This window comes from Stomoxys calcitrans, chromosome 4 (genome assembly GCF_963082655.1).
Source record: "Stomoxys calcitrans chromosome 4, idStoCalc2.1, whole genome shotgun sequence".
Classification (NCBI taxonomy): domain Eukaryota; kingdom Metazoa; phylum Arthropoda; class Insecta; order Diptera; family Muscidae; genus Stomoxys; species Stomoxys calcitrans.
This window is the reverse complement of record NC_081555.1, coordinates 183434876-183447870: the sequence shown is the minus strand read 5'-3', so window position 1 is coordinate 183447870 and position 12995 is coordinate 183434876.

Sequence of the window (12995 nt, the reverse complement as noted above, 5' to 3'; positions counted from 1 at the left end):
TTATTCTATAAATTCACACGCATACACACACACACACACATGAAACACAGAGGAAAATATTCGTCTGCATGTGCGTGTGTGTGTGTTTGCATGTGCATGTATGTGATGTCCATGCATATGAGTATATACGGATGATATACCTGAATCGTTCCGAATGTTATTTCTAGTAGAGTGAAATATTCCTCTTAGTCGCTATGGTGGCCATCGCCCGTCGTGGGTGGCGGCGGCCGCGGCAATGAGGTTGGCCATTGTTTTTTCGCTCTTTTCCTTTCTGAGCGACGGCATTGTGTGACGACAGAAGATTTCCACAAGAAATTAGTATTGAACTGGATTCCTGCCACTGTTCTAATTGTTGTTGGCCATTTCATATATGGCCAAGTATCGTTTAACACGATTAACTCAATTTTCCGCTCGAGTGTATTCACATAAAGTCCCACCATCACCATCATACTCGTATGTGGTCAAATATTGGTGCAACTTCTTCTAGATTCCATCCACACCATGGAAGAAAGCACAGTACAAGTATAAATCGGTATTTTCAATAACACTTTTCCCAATCGATGTGGTGACGTTGTCATCATTGCTGTGACTCGGTTGACCTGTTGTTGCCTCACTTTACAACCACCTTCGACAGAAGATGATCATGCTGCCGCATCAAACACTCATGCCTTCAAATATGTAGAAGACAAACATTTAACAATGGGCGCTAGGCCAGATTGAAAATTGCATTCGAACACAAGACTTCCTGTGCATAAAGAAAGTCTTGTGTTCGAATGCGAATCGAATATACATACTTATCAAGACAAACAAGAAGGGAAAAGTGTCAATTATTTATAAAAATTTTTTGAAAATAGCTTTCCCCAGCTCACCCAACTTGTAGCCGAATGCATTAAATTCTTGCATTTATCCTATAAAATGTGGACGATGTTGGGGTCCCAATTTTTGCTGGATCTAAATTTTTCCTTCCCTTGGCTGATATTGAATATATGTAAGTTTGTAGTTTTGTCAATGCATATACTCTATTGATACACACACACACACACAAGTTTATAGCAGTATTTGTAAAAAGCCCACACATATTTTTAGCACCCAAAAATCACATAACTCTGTCTGTTTAGATCTTCATATACGAGTATTTATGTATGTATGTATGTTCGCATCTACTCGTTATTTATATCGCGCCTTCATTATATTTATTTATCTTTGTATGTATGTAAACAAAAAAAAAACATTTATTTGCTCCTATTATAAATATTCTTCGTTGGTATTAACAAATTCTAAAAGAAAGAAACATTTTCTATTTTCTCAAAAGCAAAGCACCAGCATTGTGTTGTAATCGAATTTTATGGACAATGTCAAAAATAGCAACAACTTGTACACATTTTTAAAGATTTTCAACAATTTTAGAAAATTGCACAAACTTGTTGTCATCGATTTGAGGCATTATTGGGCTGCTGAATGCGAACACTTAACGTTCTACTACAATGTGAAAGTATATCGTGGTACTAACGGTGTATCAGTGATTGAAAATTCATTGAGGAAAATATGTTAGAAAATATCCCAAACACGATAAATGGGCCAAATTTGAAATGTGAACCATTGAAAAGACTTGTCATTTCAAACAAGCTGCAAGAACGACAAGATACATACACATATTTTGAAAATGTTCTAAATATTTTTTCAATGACTGATAAGAGAAATGCTTGGGAATATTCACAATTTTCAAGACACAACATCTAGCGGAACCATTTGGTTTTCTGTTTCTTAAACACCTTAAATAAATTGAGATTAAAAATGCTATAAAAGGCAAAACATTTAATTATTTTTTTCTTGGCTATGCTCTCCTTCCGCTATTCCCTTTGTAACACCTCGAAATAATAATAATATAGGAGGCCATATGGTATACATATTCTTGATCGTCTTGACATTTTAAGTCCATCTCTAGGCATTTTCGTCCGCCTGTCGAAAGCACTTCAACTTTCGAAGGAGTAAAGCTAGCCGCTTGAAATGTTTCAAAAATACTTCTTACTAACGTAGGTCGATTGGAATTCTAAATCGGTTCATGTTTAGATGAAGCTACCATATAAACCGATCTGCCGATTATAATTCTTGAGCTTCTAGAGGACGTAATACTAATCCGATTTGACTGAATTTGTTTTTTGTATGACTCCCAACAACCGCACTAAGTACGATCCAAAACCATCCATTACCTGAGCCTCTAGAGGGCGCAATTATTATCCGAATTGGCTGAGATATTGCACACGATGTTTCGTTACGTATGATCCAAATTGTTTCATCTCCTGATATAGCTCCCATATAAACCGACCTCGGGATTTTACTTATTGAGTCTCCAAAGGGCGCAATTATTGGGTTGCCCAAAAAGTAATTGCGGATTTTTCATATAGTCGACGTTGATAAATTTTTTCACAGCTTGTGACTCTGTAATTGCATTTTTTCTTCTGTCAGTTATCAGCTGTTACTTTTAGCTTGCTTTAGAAAAAAGTGTAAAAAAAGATATTTGATTAAAGGTCATTCTAAGTTTTATTAAAAATGCATTTACTTTCTTTTACAAAATCCGCAATTACTTTTTGGGCAACCCAATATTATACGATTTGGCTGAAGTTTTGCAGATGATGTTTTGCTATGACCCCCAACAACCGTGTCAAGTATGATCTAATTTGGTCCATCACCTGATATCGCTCTCACATAAACCGATCTTCAGATTGAGCCACAATATGTTGCTGTTACCAAAAACTATTTCCAGAACTTGTCAGATTCTATTAATGGTGGAGGGTATATAAGATTCGGTCAGGCCGAACTTAACCTCGGTTTTATCAGCTTTGGACCATTTAAATTTGATTGTTGTTTTCCAAAATGAAAATTTTAAATGTTACTTCGTTTTTCTTCAGTTTGAAAAAAGTTTCCAAACCCAGCACACTTTTTTGAAACGTTTCTGGTTATGTCCGCATAACAATTTTTTACTTTTTACAAATTTTTATCTAAAATGCAGATCAGTTTAAAGAACTTATAACAAGTTTAATGTGTTGTATACCTGCAAAAATACCCCCGTATAATTCTTACTTGGGCCCATTTTCTAATTCTGTTTTCCATCCATGACGTTGATTGGAGGCGTACGCGGGAGTCACTTGATTGATGAGTGAGAATCCAATCAGGTACTCGTGCCTGACAGTGATTGTGAGTGAAATAGTGCTCATGACTCACTTTTTTGCGTACGTACCAAATCATGTTGTATTTTAACGTACGATTGTCAGGTCCCCAAAGCTCAAAACTGACGGTCGAGATTAGTCGGGATTCTCCGAAAAACACAAAATTTTAGTCGAAATTTAGTTTTAAAACAAAGAAAAATATATATTATTACAAACAAAGGATTTGAAGGGCTAGACCTTATTATACCGTCCACCATAGGAGGGGGGTATACTAATTTCGTCATTTAGTTTGTAACACCTCGAACTATGCGTTTAAGACCCCATAAAATATATATATTCTTGATCGTCATGTCATTTTAAGTCGATCCAGCCATGTCCGTCCGTCTGTGCGTCTTTCGGTCGAAAGCACGCAAACTTTCGAAGGAGTAAAGCTAGCCGCTTCAAATCTTGCACAAATACTTTTTATAAGTGTAGGTCGGTTGGTATTGTAAATGGGCCATATTGGTCCATGTTTTGATATAGCTGTCATATAAACCGATCTGGAGTCTTGACATCTAGAGCCTTTAGAGGGCGCAAATCTTATCCGATTTCGCTAAAATTTTGTGTAACGTGTTTCCTTATGACTTTCAATAACTGTGCAAAGTATGGCTCAAATCGGTAAATAACCTGATATAGCTGCCATATAAACCGATCTGGGATTTTGACTTCTTGAGCCTCTATAGGGCGAAATTATTATCTGATTTGGACGAAATTTTGTACAACGTCTTCTTCCATGACCTTCAACATACGTGTCAAATATGGTCTAAATCGGTCTATAGCCTAATACAGCTCCCTATAAAACGATCTCCTTATTTTGCTTTTTTAGCCCCTAACGGGCGGAATTCTGAATCGATATAGCTGAAATTTTACACAATGACTTCTACTATGGCCTCCAACATTCATTCCATTATGGTTCAAATCGGACCATAACTTGATTTAGCTCCAATAGCATAGCAATTATTTTCTTATATCCTTTCCTTTGTTTGCCTAAAAAGAGACACCGGGAAAAGAACTCGACAAATGCGATCCATGGCGAACTTAGCACGCTTTTACTTATTCTTCACATAAATGTGCTTTACTATGTAGCGGTGCAGCTTCCACAATATTTTTACCACAACAAGTCGCATTTCTATTTAATCCCAGGCTTGATCAAAGCAATTGAAGAGCGTCCAACGACGGTCACAGCTGCCCATCCATTACTTGAGATGGAAAATTGCCGACCGCTCGTAGATACAAATTCTTGTTCTTGTGCTCGGTTAAGTACGACCTGCTCAGTTTATTAAATTTTTCTTGTTGGAGATCACGATGTTCGAAAATTTAACACGCTATGGCAACTTGCATGTTTTTTACCAAACTCAGAGCAATAATCAAGGCAAGTGGTGGTCATATCGAGCTTTTGCGAATGGATTTTGAAATTAAGATTACTTCCACACCTTTTTGTCTTTTGAATCAATAATAAATATTTATTATATTGTAAAAAAAAATAAAAAATAAATCGAATCTTCTACCTATAACCTATACTGTGGATCGTATATGAGAAGTTCTTGGCAACACTTTATTTTTAAGAAATTATTTTGTAAAGGGAAAATTTTTAAGAGCTATAGGAAAGTTTTTCAAAAACAAAAAACACATGAAATTCAGGAAAATCCAAGATATCCTTATTTTAATCGATAACACATGTTTGAAGATTATTTCATGCAAATCTTAAATCTTCTTATATATAAAAATTAATTTGTGTTTGTTTGTTTGTCTGTGTGTTCCTTATAGACTCAGAAACGACTGGACCGATTTTCTTGAAATTTTCACTGATGGTGCATAATAATCACATGGTGAAAAAAGGGTACTACATTTTTGATATCAGAAGGGGGAGCGGACCCTCCCCCTAATCCTAAATTTCAGAAACGCCAGATCTCGGAGATGGGTGGTGCGATTTAAGCGAAATTGTGTGTTTTGTGTTCTCTCTTATAGTGACCTACAAACAAAAATTTGGTATTCATATTTCGGATGGGGTACCTAGGGGGGCGCCCCATCTGATATCCATTTATTGGACCAATTGTTTGCGGGACCACCCCAACCCCCAAAACACCCCTTAATCGGACATATTTACCGACCATGGGAATATGGGACTCAAGTGAAAGGTATTTGCGAGTAAAATACGAATCTGATATCCAAATTCGGGACAAAGTTTCTAAGGGTCAACCCCTTTCCCAAAACACCCCCCAAACAAGACTTATTTGCTGACCATGGCAATATGGGGCTTAAATTAAAGGCATTTGTGTGTAGAACACGAATCTGATATCCAGATGTGGGGCCAAGTGTTTGGGGGCCGCCCATCCCCGAGAACATACCCCAAAGAAGACAAATTTACGACCATAGCAATATGGGACTCAAATGAAAGATCTTTGAAGTAAAACACGATGATCCCACACCCATAACACCACCCAAATAGAAAGTATTTGCTGACCATTACAATAAGAGGCTCAAATAAGAGGTATTTTAGGGTAGAACACGAATCTGATATGTATTTCAAGGCCAAGTCACTGAGTGGTCGCCCCATCCCCCAAAACTCCCCCAAACCTGTCATATTTTCCGACTATGGAAAATGGAGCTCAAATGAAGGGTATTTGGGAGTAGATCATGAATCTGAAATCAACATTCGGGGCCAACTGTCTAGGGGACGTCCCACCACCACAAGAACCCCCAAGTAGGACCACCAAGACAATTTGGGTCTTCAAAACAGTGGAGTTCGATGTTCATAGTTTTTAGGGCCCATATCCCAAACCGGACATATTTGCTGGCTTTTTCCATAAAGGGTTTAAGTGAATGGTATTTGAGATTAGAAAACGAGTTTGGTATCTAATTTCGAGGCCAATGGCAATATGGGGTTCAAATATATTTTCAGGGGATAGTGTTATGGGGAACACCCTTAAATCGGGCATATTTACCGACCATGGCAATGTGGGGCTGAAATGAAAGGAATTGGGGGTAGAGCAAGAAGTGATACCCACTTTTTGGACCAATTTTCTGGTGGTCTACCCTTTACCCCATAAACAGCAATTTTTTTACTGACCATCGCAATATGGAGCTCAAATAAAGGTATTTGGGGCTAGAATACGAATTTGATATCCAAATGTAGGACCATGTATTTTAGGCATCACGCCTTCCGCAAAACATCCCCCAAAGAGTAAAAATTTTTCGACCATGCCAATATGTGGCTCAAATGAAAGGTATTTGAGATTAGAAAACGAATTTGATAACCAATCTTGGGGCCACATTTTTGAGGGACGCCTCATCCTGTCGGAGCGGGCCCGGTCCGGCTAGAGTAATATAAAACTTGTTCTCATAGGTAAAAGTCGGCCGACTAATGCTATTTTAACTCATTTCCTTACTTAATGTGGGTATTAAGTTATAGACCAAACTGAAGATGTTTGACAGTGAAACAAAATACGAAACGTGCGTGAGCTGTTTAAACCACTGTTGCCAAGAATATAATGGCTAAAAAATCACCCTTTACAATAACTTTATCATGTTATGGGGCGATATAGATCGTAAATGTCTTTTTTATTACCAGCAAAGTTTTAGCCAAATTTCAACTTCCAGGAGGCTACCGTTACGCAGAGGTTAGCATGTCCTTCTATGACGCTGAACGCCACGGTTCGAATACTGGCGGGAACATCAGAATTTTTTTTTTCAGCGGTGGTTTTCCCCTCCTAATGCCGGCGCCATTTTTGTGGTACTGTACCATTTGGTATGGCAGCCATGTAAAAAATTCTTCACAAAGAGGTGTCGCACTGTGGCACGCCGTTCGGACTCGGCTATAAAAAGGAGGCCCCTTGTCATTGAACATAAACTTGAATCGGACAGTACTTATTGATATGTGAGAAGTTTGCCCCTGTTTCTTAATGGACTGTTCATGGGCAAATTTGCATTTGCATATAATGACATGGACCAATTTTGCCATTTTCAATCCCTACTAATAAAATTAAATGTAACTATTGGACTTTTTCTACGTCCACCACCTTAGGCAGTATATAGTGGTTCGTCCAGTCGTCATGCAATTCTTGGGCTAATCTTAAAAAGCCTCTGGACGTGAATACTAGAATTATTCCGTTTTTCAGGGTCTTATCTTATGTTCATATCCACCACCTCAGTATATGGGTATATCAGCCCAGTCATTCTATCTATAAAATTTCAAAATAGCGATCGGTGACCATATAAAGAATGTATATTTGAAATCACAATAGTGTTGGACCAAATAAAGCCATTGGCTTAAAATTTGCCACATATACTTCTTCCTTATGTATGTTGGGTTGTACAAGACTGCAATGGGTCACATTAGTTAATGTAGGTCAAATGTTTTCATTGACCCTCAGCCTATTATTTGATGTTATTATGTACTTATACATATGTAGGTGTGTTTGTAATTGTTTTATTTCTTTAAAAGAATCTACCGGGTCCAACTTCTGAAATTAAGGTGTTGCCGAAGGCTATTTGAACCAAAAATTTTATTTTCACTAATAACGTTCAGGGGTATTTCTGATCATAATTTAATTCACGCCTGTCGCAAAGAAACATTGAATTCAAGTAAATACCTGAAGTGAATGAAATCAAGTCAAAAAAATACAAATGGGCTTATATGCTATGTGCGAACGGACAGACAATCGTAATTTTGGTTAGAATTTTCTTTTAAAAACACAAAATTATTTTTTTAGTTATTCCATCTTATTTGAGTTTCCAAACGTTGTGCGATGTGGGTTGGTGCTGTATTTGTGGGCTAGAACGAATGGATCTCTCGCATAGGAACTATTTTTGGAAACATGTAGGCACAAATCGAGAAGAAATTCTTTTAGCAATCCTTCTATCGCACGCCACAAAGAAACTGCTCGGCAAGTGCTGCTTGCTCTTACTGTACGAGTATTTTGTTTTTCTTGGATGTTTCCCTCAGTTGATGGTGCTCATCGCTCACAATACAAATCGGTGGTACGCACTGGGGCGCTTGGATGAGTGGGAGGCATGACTGTATGGGCAATAGACAGTGGAAAAAATGCACAAACACACATACACAGGCATACAAGTACACTGTGTAGTATGCCGCAATAGTAAATATAAACATATGCCATTTTTTTTTTTATTTTTTTTTTCAAATTTTACATGCTTGCATATCGCTTGATGTGCATTGATGAACATTTGTGTGTGTGTGTGTGTGTGTTGTAGGTGTAGGAAGCCTGGAAAGCTAATACAGTTCAATTCAATTTGCGTGCATACCCACGCACTCAATTTACATATGGATGTATATATATGTAGGGCAGGTATGTATGATGATTCCAATGCATGATAGCTTTTGAGTTCTGATCAGAAACTATGTACATACATCATACGCCAGCAATAGTAAGGAAAAGCCAATAGAAATCTGTGGGTGGAGGTCAATTAATAAAATATATATACATACATTCATTTCACTCCGCAGCGTTCTATTCCAAAATGAGTTTTTTTTTTGTCTCCTCTGGACATTTCCATCAAAAAGTGTACTGAAAATCGGACACGGAGGAAATTTTTGTAAATTGGGTCTTAAATAACAACTTCGAAAATAGGATTTTGGTAATAATTTCGAGCCAAAGATATGCAACTTATAATCAAGGATAGCACAAAAGACGCACACAGAAAAAATATAGACCTAAATTTGACCGATTAAGCATGGTATTGACTTATAAAAAACTTGTCAAACATGGTGTTAATTGCTTTAATTGCTTTTGACATTGAAATCTGATTTTTTTTGTATCATGGCAAATGATTGATAAAGAAAGCATACTTTGAACATATTTTTAATTATGCGAATTAAACTGTTATTAAATAATACAAATTGTGAGTATATATTTCTGCGATCTGTTGTGTCCCCTTGCATATAATGTAATGCGAAGAAGTGCGAATGAGCCAAATATATATCCAGTTTCTAACATATACAGACACATGGTGGCGTGGGTAGACAAAAAAATATGAGAAAAATCGAAAGTGTAGTTTTTATTTATCTCTCAATAAAATAAAATAATCTTTTAAATAATGACTGTTAAGTAAAAACAGTAATATTTAAAAAGGTCTAATGCTAAAATAGTGTAAGCAGAAACAAGTAAAAGCGTGCTAAGTTCGGCCGGGCCGAATCTTATATACCATGGATCGCATTTGTCGAGTTCTTTCCGCGGCATCTCTTTTTAAGCAAACTAAGAATAATGAATAAGACCGGTTATGCTACGGGAGCTATATCAAGTTATAGTCCGATTCAGACCATAAATGAATTGAATGCTGAACATTATAGAAGTTATGGTGTAATATTTCGGTCCATTCGGATAAGAATTACGCCTTGTAGGGGTTCAAGAAGCAAAATCGGGAGATCGGTTTATATGGGAGCTGTATCAAGCTGTAGATCGATTCAGACCATATTAAACATGTATGTTGAAGGTCATGGGAGAAGCCGTTGTACAAAATTTCTGCCTCTAGAGACTCAAGAATTTAAGATCCCAGATCGGTTTATATGGCAGCTATATCAGATTATGTACCGATTGGCGCCATACTAAGCTCAGTTATTGGAAGTCATAACAAAACACCTCATGCAAAATTTCAACCAAATCGGATGAGAATTGAGACCTTCAGTGGCTCAAGAAGTCAAGATCCAAGATCGGTTTATATGGCAGCTATACCAGGTTATGAATCGATTTGAATCATATTTAGCACAGTTGTTGGAAGTGATACCCAAATACCACGTGAGAAATTACAGTCAAATCGAATAAAAATTGCGCCTTCTAGATGCTCAAGAAGTCAAGACCCCGGATCGGTTTATATGACAGCTATATCAGGTTATGAACCGATTTAAACCATACTTAACACCGTTGTTGGATGCGATTCCAAAACACCAAGTGAAAAATTTCAGTCAAATCGGACGAGAACTGCACCCTCTAGAGACTCAAGAAGTCAAGATCACAGATCGGTTTATATGGCAGCTATATTAAAACATAGACCGATTTGGTCCATTTACAATCCCAACCGACCTGCACTAATAAAAAGTATTTGTGCCAAATTTCAAACGCCCAGCTTTACTCCTTCGAAAGTTAGCGTGCTTTTGACAGACAGACGGACGAACGGAGAGACGGACGGATATGGCTAGATCGACTTAAAATGACATGAGGATCAAGAATATATATACTTTATGGGGTCTTAGATTCATATTTCGAGGTGTTACAAACAGAATGACGAAATGAGTATGCCCTACTCCTATGGTGGAGGGTATAAAAATTAGGATGTGAACAAATGAAATAAGTACATTCCAAACGAAACAAATTTGAGAACAAGGAAGAGGGTAGACGAGGTAGAGATAGTCAGCCCAATTCTGAAAACTCCTGAGAATAAACTCCCCAGGAATAAATCTCTCCTTCGTAAAAAATCCTCCTATTCTGATTGAATTGTGAGAGGAAAAATATGGGAGTGAGAATTTCGAATTTTCGAAAACAGCTGTTTTGCCCCAGCCGTTTTAATTTGGCTAAACATTTGACTATTATTTTTTGGAAAATGACATTAAACGGAAAATGCAAAACAAATTTATAAAGTTTGCTATAAAGTTTGGTTTAAATTTTTTTTTATTAGTACACAATTATGGCCTACGGCTTGTAACCATATTTCTGCGTTGTGATAACAACTTTCCGTCTTCATCCAACAATTAGATGCTTCCAGAGTGATCTGGTGGACAGATAAATAGATTTATTGTATCGTGTTGTTGTTATAGAAGCCAAATTTTCATGTGGATGTGGCGATCCACGTCAAGCTCCTGTAGGAGAGCCTCCCGACCTCTCACTGAGACTCTCCGCTCGATACCGATGATTGTCCGCGACTGCCGTGGCAGCTACTCCGTATGGAGCATTTCACTATCCGCAACCTGTGGACGCACCCGGTAGCTCGCAGCTAAGCTTCTAAGCGAGAGCAAGGAACACTACCCAAATTGGAGCTTAATGTTCCGGCCTATGTAGTGCTCACAGCTATCCCGTGTTGAGAATTGGGCACACATCATGCATGTTGGCGTTTTCCCTTGCCAAAAGGAGTTAATGTGGCTGAATCTACCAGATCATTCTTGGGAAGAATAATTTAGTGTGTAGTATAGAGGGTTGCTTCTCCTTCGTGGTATCCGACTCCAGACGGAGTGCCACTTGCCGAAAACTCTTTATACATATAGGTCTAAGAATATTAAAATATGAACCACATATTTTGAAACCTATGTATATTCATATACCAATTCTAGAATGCTCGTATTTTGTCAATGAAACCGAAAAGCTTATGCAAATCTTCTATGGAGGGTACATGACACATTTAAACCGGGAGAACCTAACAAAATTTCTAGTTGATTTTGATGAAACAGTAAAACCTAATTTCCGTGCATTTAAAATTGTTCGTAAATGGTAAGAACTGGTACCATTTTTTATAAAACAATTCAATTCATAATTATTTATACTAGCTCCCTTTCTTCTCATTCTCCCTTTTATTTCGATTCAGAATAGCTCCTTTTTTCCCTAGGAGATATATCCCTTTTTTGAAGTTTATTTAGAATAGGGGAAAAGGGAGTAGGGAACAAACTCCCAGTCAATTATTATTCAGAATAGGAGAAAAGGGAGTAGGCAATAAACTCCCAGGGAATTGTTATGCAGAATAGGGTTGTATGCTTTTTACAGACCTTTCTTTAAGAGAATATAAATTAAAAAATATAATTTTTAAATCAATATTTTACATGTTTTATCAGCAATTTAATCCAATAAAATAAAAATATTTTATTAATGCAAAAAATATCAATTATTTCCTTTTATTAAATTGGTAAAAATGTTTTTAAATTAAATATTTAAAACAAAAAAAAAATAATACTAAAGTTATACAGACTTGAATTAAAGATTTTAGTTCCTTAATTCAATACAAAAAACAAGTAAAAAGGCGTTAAGGGGCCAGGACTTTGGATACACACCACCTCGGGTATATATGTAAACCACTTTTCGTCCTAATCCGGTGAAAAATTTATAATTTATGCCCCCATAGCAGGTAGACCGAAAAATGGTCCAATTTGGACCAAATTCGATACGGGCATTGAGTGGTCTACTAATTGCAAGTCATTGTTCAATTTTGTAGAACAAAATATTGGTCTTTTTGGTAACCATATCCATATATATACCGAACCCAATTCGACACGAATGTGTCAAATTTCAACGAAATCGGATTATAAATGTGCCTTTTATGGGGCCAAAACCTTAAATTGAGAGATCGCTCTATATGACAGCTATATCCAAATCTGGGCCAAATTGCAGAAAGTTGTCGAAAAGCCTAACGCAACTCACTGTCCCAAATTTCGACGAATTCGGACAATAAAAGCGCGTTTAATGGGCCCAAGACCTTAAATCGAGAGATCGGTCTATATAACAGCTATATCCAAATTTGGACCGATCTGTGCCATATTGCAGAAAGATGTCGAGGAATCCAACATAACTCACTGTCCCAAATATCCGCGACATCAGACAATAAATGCATCGGACAATACAAAAAACTTTAAATCGAGAGATCAATCTATATGACAGCTATATCCAAATCTGGACCTATCTGAGCCAAATTGAAGATGGACGTCGAAGGGCCTAACACAACTCACTGTCCCAAACGATGACTTAATCGGACAATAAATGCGCCTTTTATGGGCCCAAGACCTTAAATCGAGAGATCGGTCTATATTGCAGCTATATGAAAATCAGGACCGATCTTTTCAGTCTCATGGGG